The following is a 9,856-nucleotide window of genomic DNA, read 5'->3' as shown; positions in this document are numbered from 1 at the left end:
ATGAGTGCTCAGCAGGGCATTCTTTACTGTGTGTTGAATCTGAGGCTTGAACTCAGGACCTGGACACTGTCCCTGATCACACTAAAAAGCCTCAGCTCCACTTGTGGCTTTTGAGTTGTTAATTGGAGAATAAGAGTCATATAGACATTCCTGCTCTGGCTGGATTTAACCCACAATACTTATATTTTAGCCTCCTTTAGCTAGGATTACAGGTATGAGCCTCTGGTACTTCGCTAATGCTTAGGAATATGGAATCAAGTCTGTAAGTCACAGGATAGTGGAGATTTCAGGTGGCACCAGGACCACTCAAGTCACAAGGCCCCAGTGTTCTGCTTCCTCTCCTGCAGTTTCCCTCTTCCTTTTTGCAGCCCTTTGACTGCTTTGTTTTTTTTTTCTTTTCTTTTCTGTGACATTTCTCACCACCTGCTCTACCTGGAAAACCTGTTGGCTTCTGAGAGAACTAGGTTCCTAGATGCAGGTCTATGGGGGCTAGTATCCCTGATAAGTAGACAGCCCCCTCCACCACTGATTTGGGCTTGCTGGAACAGAGGCTCCATGCCAAGCCTAGTGTCACACAGGAACTGCTCTGCAAGAAAGACCTTGCCATGGGATGCTCCTTGAGGAAAAGCAAGAAGATTGCAGGTATTTGGTGAATTCCTAAGGACAGAACACACAGCCTTATCCTTGCAACAGCAGAAACTGAGTGGAACATACCAGCATTGGCCAAAGGAGCTGAATCAGTGGATCAGGATGGGAGACTTCAGAGAGGACCAGGAGAATTGGGCAATGTGGCAGAGCCAGAGCAGGATGAAAAGGGGGGCCCAAGCAAGAGAAGGGCAGTTAGGAACACCCTGGCCTGGAGGATCCTCTGGCTACTCAGGAGCTCCTGGACTCCCAGAAAAGCACAGATGCCTTTATTTCCATATGCTCACAAAGAAAATGGGAAGGAATTAATGTACTATGTTGTCTCTCATCTCCTTTGCTGTCCCTTGGTTATCTCATATTGGTATAGTATCTCACTTTGTTATCTGATATATTGAATTTATTTGTATTTGGATATTTGAAATTTGATAGGGAAGGGGGAAAACCAAGACGGGTGGGGGGTGGGGGGGGGAGGGAAACGGGTACCAAGACATGTGAAAGGGTATCAATGTATGTGAATTAATGCACCTTCTATCTGGCAAATATCATGTAACCCTTTTACTAATTACAATAAAAAAAAATTCAGAGTAAAAAAAAAAAAGAAAATGGGAAGGAAACTAGTCTTTTTTGAGGAAATTTTATCTGGAGTAAAAGAAAGAGAGAAATAAAGTGTCTAGGGTCATAAAAATACAGCATATGCATATTGTCACTCAAAATTAATTTAATATTGAATTAAATAAATATTTAGCAGTGACCTTCTGAGCATACCATAGAGAATCACTGATGGTAGATTGTCAAAGCCTGACAAAAATGGAGTCATGACATTTTGGGGTCCCCCTGTGTAACAAGGTGAGACAATCACATGCACTGTAGACAGAAGCATTTTTTTGTGACTCCAGTATGAATTCCATATGAGCTGTGAGATATACCAGTGATAAACACAGAAAAATTTCTACATCTTCTACTCTGTTCTTATTTCTTTTAATTATTTTCAAATTTTTGAAAGATTTTCTTATATGGTACTGAGAAATTAAACCCATGGCCTCATGCATGCTAGGCAAGCACTCTGCCAATAAGCTACATTCCCAGCCCTTATTTCATATTTTTTAACATCAGGAGTTAAACTCAGGGCCTTGAGCTTGTTCTACTGGTGCCCACTTGAATTTTTAGGTAGGGTTTATGTTTGTTTTGTTTTTCCTGGATGATGTCCCTGGGCTCCTTTTTGGTTCAAGGCTAGCACTGTATCTATTACTTGAGCCATTGATATAAGCCTTCTGATAAGTACGATTATAGGTGTAAGCCACCAGTGCACAGCTTAAGTAGTTATTTTAATAGATAGCATCTCACATATTTTTCTGTCCTGGATGGCTTCAAACTGTGATCCTCCAGATCTCGGCCTTCTAAATAGTTAGGGTTATAGGCACGAATCACCAGTGCCAGGCTCAGGACCCTGTGTTAGGCACGAATCACCAGTGCCAGGCTCAGGACCCTGTGTTCCAACAGGAGCACTTGAAGAGGGGGTGAGAATAAGCACAATCATGTGTCAGACTACTATAGGATATTAGCTACAATAAAAATACAACTTAGGCCATAGGAAAGGGTACTAGGCTTAAGAGAAAGAGACAGGGGACAAATATGAGCGTATACAGTGATTTTATGTAATAGGGCAGTCTGAGGGGCTGGGAACTGCTCCAGGCATTGTTGCAATGTGGACTTGACATGGAAGGGAGGGGAAGAAACTCTGGAAAAAATGGAAGAGGGGATTTTTGAGTTCAAGCCTTCAGGAGAGCCCACAGAATCCAGGGGAGCCAGAGGTGGAAAAATGATGGTTACAGAGCAATGGCAGGGAGAGGCAGCAGCCGCTGCAGTCCCTGAGTCTTCTGGTGGCACCTAAGTCCTGACCCAGGAAACAGGGGTAAGGAGAGGGCCTAGGTGCTGAATCAGCAGCATGGGCAGCTCTGCTCCTGCCTGGAGCAGGGACACAGCTGGGAGGGAGAAGAGCTAGTGAGCCAGAGGGAGAAGGACAGGGGAGAGTGGAGGCACTCACAAGAATTTCCTAATTGGCTGACCACTGGGTTTGCTCCCTAGGCTGCAGGCACACCTTGGCTGTGACTCAGGGAAGCACCTGAGAAGCTCTCCTGAATACTCAGAGAGTGAAGAAAAATCATGTGTGGTCTTTGATGTTCAGACATTTGTATTTGAGCATGTTGCAGTGAAGAGCCTACTAGAGACCACTGTGAAGCCACCTGCGGTGGTGGAGTGCAAAACAAAGAATCTGGGAACACCTGAGGGCTGATGTCAAAAGCCCAGCCCCCCCCCATTCCAACCCCCCAACCCTTCCCCCCCTCCCCCTTCCTGCTCCTGGGGGAAAGGCAGGTAGGGAGCTGCCCTGGGCCTCTCACATTTCATTTCCTGTCAGTCGGAGACAATCAAGAGGGACAACTCTGTCCTGAGGTTCCATGTAGCTTCTGTCATTCAGTCAACCTGACTTGAAATCCAGGCTGGGTCCTGGGTCCCTTTCACAGTGTTAACTCAGCAGGGAGCAGGTACATTTCAGGTTGGTTCCCAGCTCCTCCTCTCCCCACACAGCCAGGATTCAGGGCTCTGACAGAATCAGTGGGTAAAGGAAGTCTAGAGAGTCGAGGCTTTTTGATTTAGCCCTGCTGACAGGAGTGAGTGTGCACAGGGTCAAAAAAGCCTCTTGTCAGGAGGGAGGTAGTTCACTTGCCCATCCTACCGATGAGAAATACCGATGCTAAAGCTGTGAACTTACCTAGGGCCGCACAGACACTAAGGGAGGTCAATTAGTTGTTTGTCCAGTGTCCACCACGGCTTTCCTCCTTGACTCAGATGCCACCCCTTCCCTTGGCTTTGCCCCCGCTCCAGATATCAGAAAGCCTTCCAGGCAGATGTTGATGGTCACTCTCTGGAGCAACAGTGGTACCGCTGTCCACCCATACATACTGGACATCCTAGACAAGTGATTACCTTTTGTAATCTCGGGTAACAGCTATTTCTTGGGGCTCCTCTCAGGCCTGAACCCCACTTGAAGAAACCACACAAGAAGAGGCTCCTGGCAGCAGCTTCAGGCTTCTCCCAGTGCTTCTGATTGCCTTGTCCCTTGTTAGCAACTCCCTCCTGCTCAGACAAAGACACAATATGCATCAGAGTTAATTCTGTCAGCTTTAATCCTGACAATCCTCCAATTTCAGTGGAAGCTACATTCTCTTGGGTGCCTGGATCTTCCAGGTAGAAAAATAATACCAAGGAACAATGTCATGTGCAGTATGTCTCAGCAACTCTTACAATGAATGAAATTTGCCACAGTGCACAGGAGGCCACCTTGGGGCCCAGACAGCAGCAGAGGTAGGTTCCAGCTGGCCCACTTACTGGATTCTTATTTTCACCCATACCATCCTGACCCAGTTGTTGGAGGTTTTGCTGCTTATTTTTCAGGTTCCTCCTTAAATAACAGCAATGTTTATAAAATAAGGAGGACCATTCTTGGCTGTTCTTGAGAATCTGATCCTTTTCATTAGTGTTTCTGGGTCTACATGGGGTCAATCAGATCTTGGGAAACTGTACTGTCTGAAAATCTGGCCGTATGTTTCATAGCTACATTCCATTTACTTTTCAGTCTTTCCTCTAGATGAAGTGATGATTTCATTTTTTTTTTAAAAAAGCTGTTTCCATGACTCCGGTCTGATGGCAGGAGGGGGTCAGTAAGAAAGAGCAAGACACATAAGCTGTGACAGTGTAGACCTTAGAGGCAGCAGAGATCTGTAAGGTGGAAGGAAGAGGGCATCAGGGAGAGGGAAGGGGAGAGGAACAGAGGGGTTTGAGCAGGGCTAGCCAGGTGGGGGCAGGGGATAAGGAGGAGGAGGAGGAGGAGGAGGAGGAGGAGGAGGAGGAGGAGGAAGAGGAGCAGGGCAAGCTGGTGGGCTGCTATGCCACCATGGGGAGAAGAGGCCCCTTCCTGAGTCATCATGAAGTCCTTCAAGGAGTAGGAGGAAATTGTGGCTTGTGATGAGCTTAGATAAAGGAGTATAAGGGGAAAATCCCCAGGAGATTCATCTACCACTGGACTAGCTAATTTGGCCACTCCTGCCCAGCCCTCCAAATCTGCCAGGGCCCCCTCACATGCTGAGGAGCTTGTGGAAGAGTTATCCCCCTTTGGAAGGAACCACCCCAGGATTCTGCATTTATTCTCTCTCTGGGGACAACCTGGGCCTGGACAGCCTGGGCCTGGGCTTTGCCAACTTCATAAAGCTACTGCCACATATACAAAGACAGAGAATATATAATCTCAAGAGGCTGTCACAAATCACAAAGAACCCCTTGTTCCAATATAAAATATCTAGTGTTGTTTATGTGTGACAGAATCATTTGGACCCCAGAAGTAGCACTTGATGAAGGGAAACCTTGACATTAGCCTCACAATCAACAACATGAGATTAGCAATTCCAGGGCAGACAACAGAGTCAGCTTGAAATCCAGCTATGAGGCCAGAACAGATGTGGAACAGTAAAGCAGGCGCTAAGTGGAACCAGGATGCAGCCCTATGTAACAAGGAGAGACAACCCAAGGACATAATTCTTGTACTGGGCCGAAGTTTCTGGACCATGAGGGGCCTATGGCTAGTCATTACTTCCTGGGAGCAATTTCACAGCATTCCCTTCTCTTCTCTTGTCTGGAACTGACAGCTTGCCTTCCTTATCTCTTGCTATTAAGAATAGAGAGCTTGGGCCAGGAGTTTGGCCTAGTGGTTAAAGTGCTTGCCTAGCATGCATGAAGACCCGGGTTTGATTCCTTGGTACCACATATATATATATATAGAAAAAGCCAGAAGTGGTGCTGAGGCTCAAGTGGTAGAGTTCTAGCCTTGAGAAAGTCCAAGGACAGTGCTCAGGCCCTGAGCTCAAGCCCAGGACTGGCAAAAAAAAAAAAAGAATAGAGAGCTTATCCCTAATCCTTGTGTCCAGGCACTGCCCACCTCCAAGGGTCCCAGTTCTAGTGGAGAGTCGATCAGAGGATGGAGGATGAGCCAGGTACACCCAACAGTTTCAAACACCTATGGATCAATACCCTAGCCTAGCCTGGGACAGTGACATTAAACAGCACAGACATGCAAACTGTCCTGCGGATCTCGGCAATCCCCAGCTGAGGTGGAAGTGATCTCAGTTCCCCATGTACACAGCTGAACACAGCCATGGCCCACAACCCTGACTTTGCTGCTCAGATGATGGGGAATGTGTTGATCTCCAAGGAGAATGCCCTGCTTTCCCCCAGGTGAAGAAGGAGCAGCTCGGCCTGCCGCTCCTTGCCTTTCCATAGCAGAGGCAGAACCAGGAGCCCTTCTCCATCCTCACTAATCCCTGCATCTTGCAGGCCTCACTGCAGATCCAGCAGGGAGGGCAGACCTTGCAGAGAGTGAGGCCCCTTAGCTGCTCCATCAGCCTGGGCTCCTTTAGGAGGTCCTAGACTCTAGCACCATGGACAGGCAGCAACTCTGGAACTGCAACCGAGGCTCTACCTCCTCACCATCCATGCCAGACAGCAGCAGCTCAGATGATCCAGCTTTTGGCTGGGAGTTCAAATGCATCCATGCCAATGCCAGAAGGGAGATTCCATCAGCGGCTTCAGCAGCTCCACTCCATGGGCTTCCTCAATGCTGAAACAATGTGCAAGGCTCCAACTGTTACAGGAGAGACTTTATGACAGTTATTGCATGTCTCCTGGGACCCCAGCTCTCCAGATACCTCAGCCCATAACACTTGCCTGTCCTTCCACTCAACACCAGACTTTGTTCCTCTGTCAGCCCTTGTCCTTGTGCAGCTTGTCCCTCTGGTCTTTCTTGCTCTCTCCAACTACCAGGGTGGTCTGGAAGGCAGGGGCCCCAACTGTGTAGCTCTGTCTTGTGATCTGCAAACTTGCTACTGGGACCATGGAGGCAAACATAGGAGTGCTATCCTGTCTAGATAATTGGAAGTGTCTTTCAGTAGTTGCTTTACATTTACTTGCAGTAACTTTCTTCTTCTACCTTTCTCTCCCTGACCCCAGGGTTGTCTGATGGGATCTCACACTCTGAAAATAAGGGGCATGTGACACAGGCTGACTTTATTCCACAGCCCTTATACTTTTTACCACATCCTTTGGTATTTCTTGAAGTTCAAAAGGAAGATATCTGTTCAAAGATATCTGTTCCTGTCCAACTGGGAGCTAAGACACAGCAATCTGGAGAGGAATCAACCAGAGAAGATGATCCCAGAGGAGATTTGTGCAGAGAAAGAGGTATTGACATTTCTTAGAGGAAGGCATGGGGGTGGGGAGAGAGGTGAGCCTGTGCAAAACACCTAGAAGTTGGCATTGTTAATGTAGTAAAGAAATACTATTAGCTCTTCTATTCTACACTGTAGAATTCAGGGTTATATCTGGCAGAGAACCAGAGCTATGGATGGAAATTGTATTAGGGCTCAGTAAACTATGAAGGATTTAGGTTCCATTTCTTTAAATATATGCATACATTTCCAGAAGCCTGAGACCTAGCCCAATAATTTGAACCTCCCTATGAAAATGTAAACAGAGTTGAGACCTGTCTCAGCCATGGGGTGGTGTGTGTGTGTGCGCGTGCGCGCGCACATGTGTGTGTGCATACATATGAATCAGGAAGTATGAGTAGCCTTTATAAGATGACTAGGCTATGATTGGCAATGGCACCAGTAATCACTCTTCTGGGAAATAATGGTGAGGTTTTCACCTAAGCCCTTAGCTCTTTAGCTCTGTACTTCCATTTTCTAGGCCAGAAGGTTCCTTTTGAGGAAGGAGAAGGGAAGCAGTTAATGGTGCGTTTAATCTGAAATTGGACATTGCTCTGCAAGAAGTTTTTACTCCCTTCTGCCTCTGCTGTGTAGCATTTGTTTGTGGCCCTATGGCTAAGAATACTCACACAGAAGAGGCAGTGTAATGCTCTATGTGGAAAAGGGTGCCAAGTAATGCAGACAAGATGTATGCCCTTTCCCTACATCTCTCCTCCCAACTCCCACAGTTGACTTTTTTATTGTAATGTTAGGTTCGCCAGATAGTAGGTGCATTACTTATCACACATTGATACCCCTTCTCATGTTTTGGTCCCCATTTCCCTCCTGCTACCCTCTCCCAATCTTCTTGTTTTCCCCCTTCCCTTTCCTATTTCAAATAAACAAATAAACATATACACAATAAACGAGATAACAAAGTCAGATACAGTAACAGTATAAGATTAACCAAATGGCAACAAAAGAGAAGAGAACAACCACCACTCACTTTATAGCTCCTGTTTCCATGTCCTGGAGATCCTTTCATTTAGTCTCATCCTATATTGCCTTATGTATCTAGGTTTTGTGCTATTGTAGTCCTCTGCTAGGAGAGTCTTAGGTGTGTACTAATGATTACAAATGAGGGAAATCATTGAGCCTATGTTCCTTTGGGTCTAGCTTACTTCACTTAATATGGTTTTTTCCCAAGTCTTTCCATTTCCTTACCACAGTTGACTTTTATAAATGGTGGTTGACCGGAAGTGGAGTGGCTAGCCTAATGGTAGAGTACTTGCCGAGCATACATGAAGCCCGGGATTTGATGTATGGTATCACATACACAGAAAAAGTCAGAAATGGTGCTGTGGTTCAAGTGGTAGGGCGCTAGCCTTGAGAAACCTCAAGGACAGTGCCCAGGCCCTCAGTTCAAGCCCCAGGATTGGAAAAAAATTAAAAATGGTGGTGGTGGTGGTGGTGGTGGTGTGTGTGTGTGTGTGTGTGTGTGTGTGTGTGTGTGCTTGTGTGAGAGTGTTGGGCCTGAGCTATTTTTGCTCAAGACTAGCACTCTACCTCTTGAGCCACAGCTCCACCTCCAGCTTTTTTGTGGATGGTTAACTGGAGATAAGAGTCTCACAGACTTTCTTGGCCTGGCTGACTTGGAACTGAGAGTCTCAGAACTCAGTCTTCTAAATAACTAGGATTACAGGTGTGAACAACCAACACCTAACTGGTCTTTGTTTTTAACAATTAAGGAAAGGTTGTGAAGAAATAGAAAAAGTGAGTAAATGTTCTAGATTGCTAAATTTTGGGGTCTGGAGTGTCATTACTTGGCCTAGAGGACACGGAATAATGGAGCTCTGAGGTTGCCAAGTGGCCTTGCTTGAGTCCCATGCTGTACAAATGTATGCCACAACCGGTGCGGTGGCTCATGCCTGTCATCCTAGCTACTCAGGAGGCTGAGATCTGAGGATCTTGGTTCAAAGCCAGCCCCGGCACTAAAGACCCTCATGGTCTTATCTCCAATTAACCACGAGAAAACCCGAAGTGGTGCTGTGGCTCAAGGGATAAGGCGGTAGCCTTGAGCTAAGACCTCAGGGACAGAACCCAGGTCCAGAGTTCAAAAAAAAATGTATGCCACAAAGGGATTTCCATGGGCATGCTTTCCTAAATGTCTAGCACGAAAGAAAGCTGTTTCAGTTGCCTTGCATTCATTTCAACTCTCAGTTCATCATCTGGTGGGTGAGAAGGGGACAGAGGAAGGGGGAGAGAGGCCTGGTGGGTGAATACATACATAATACTCAATGTACATATGTGACAGTGGAACCAGAAAAGTGGAAGGGATGGGTAGGTTTGTAATGGGTGAGAGAGTGAAAGGAAAGGTGACACTAACAAATTGACATGTTGAAATGAGGCCATTTGTATAACTACTAAAAGATATTTTAAAAAGACAATAATGGATGATACGTTTGTGTGGACGGAGGTAGTTCGGACTTAAGATCAATCGGATGGTTGTCCAGTTGTGAGTTATATCAGCTTCATAGAGGATATGAAGGGCTGAAATGAGAATACCAAGGAACAGAGCTGTAAATATGGATTTAGAAAAAAGTTAGCCTGGAATTGTGGCTCAAATCTAGAATCCTAGCTCCTGTGGAAGCTGAGATCTGGGAATCGCAATTCCCTGCCAGTCCAGGAGAGAAGTTCCCAGGGCTTCATCTCCACCCTAGGTCTGGCCTTGGTGACTGGCACCTGTCACCCCAGCTACTAGGCATAGGAATCACAAATGGGAGGATCCTGATCCAGGCAGGCCTGAGCATGAAGGAAAGCCTATCTTGAAAGATAACCCAAGCAAAACAGGGCCAGGGGAATAGCTCAGATCCCAGGGCACCTGCAAAGTCTTGAGTTCAAATTCTAGGATGGCTAAA

This window comes from Megascapheus bottae, chromosome X, assembly GCF_031878675.1.
Source record: "Megascapheus bottae isolate mThoBot1 chromosome X, mThoBot2.hap1, whole genome shotgun sequence".
NCBI lineage: Eukaryota > Metazoa > Chordata > Mammalia > Rodentia > Geomyidae > Megascapheus > Megascapheus bottae.
Note: the sequence above shows the minus strand (reverse complement) of the source record.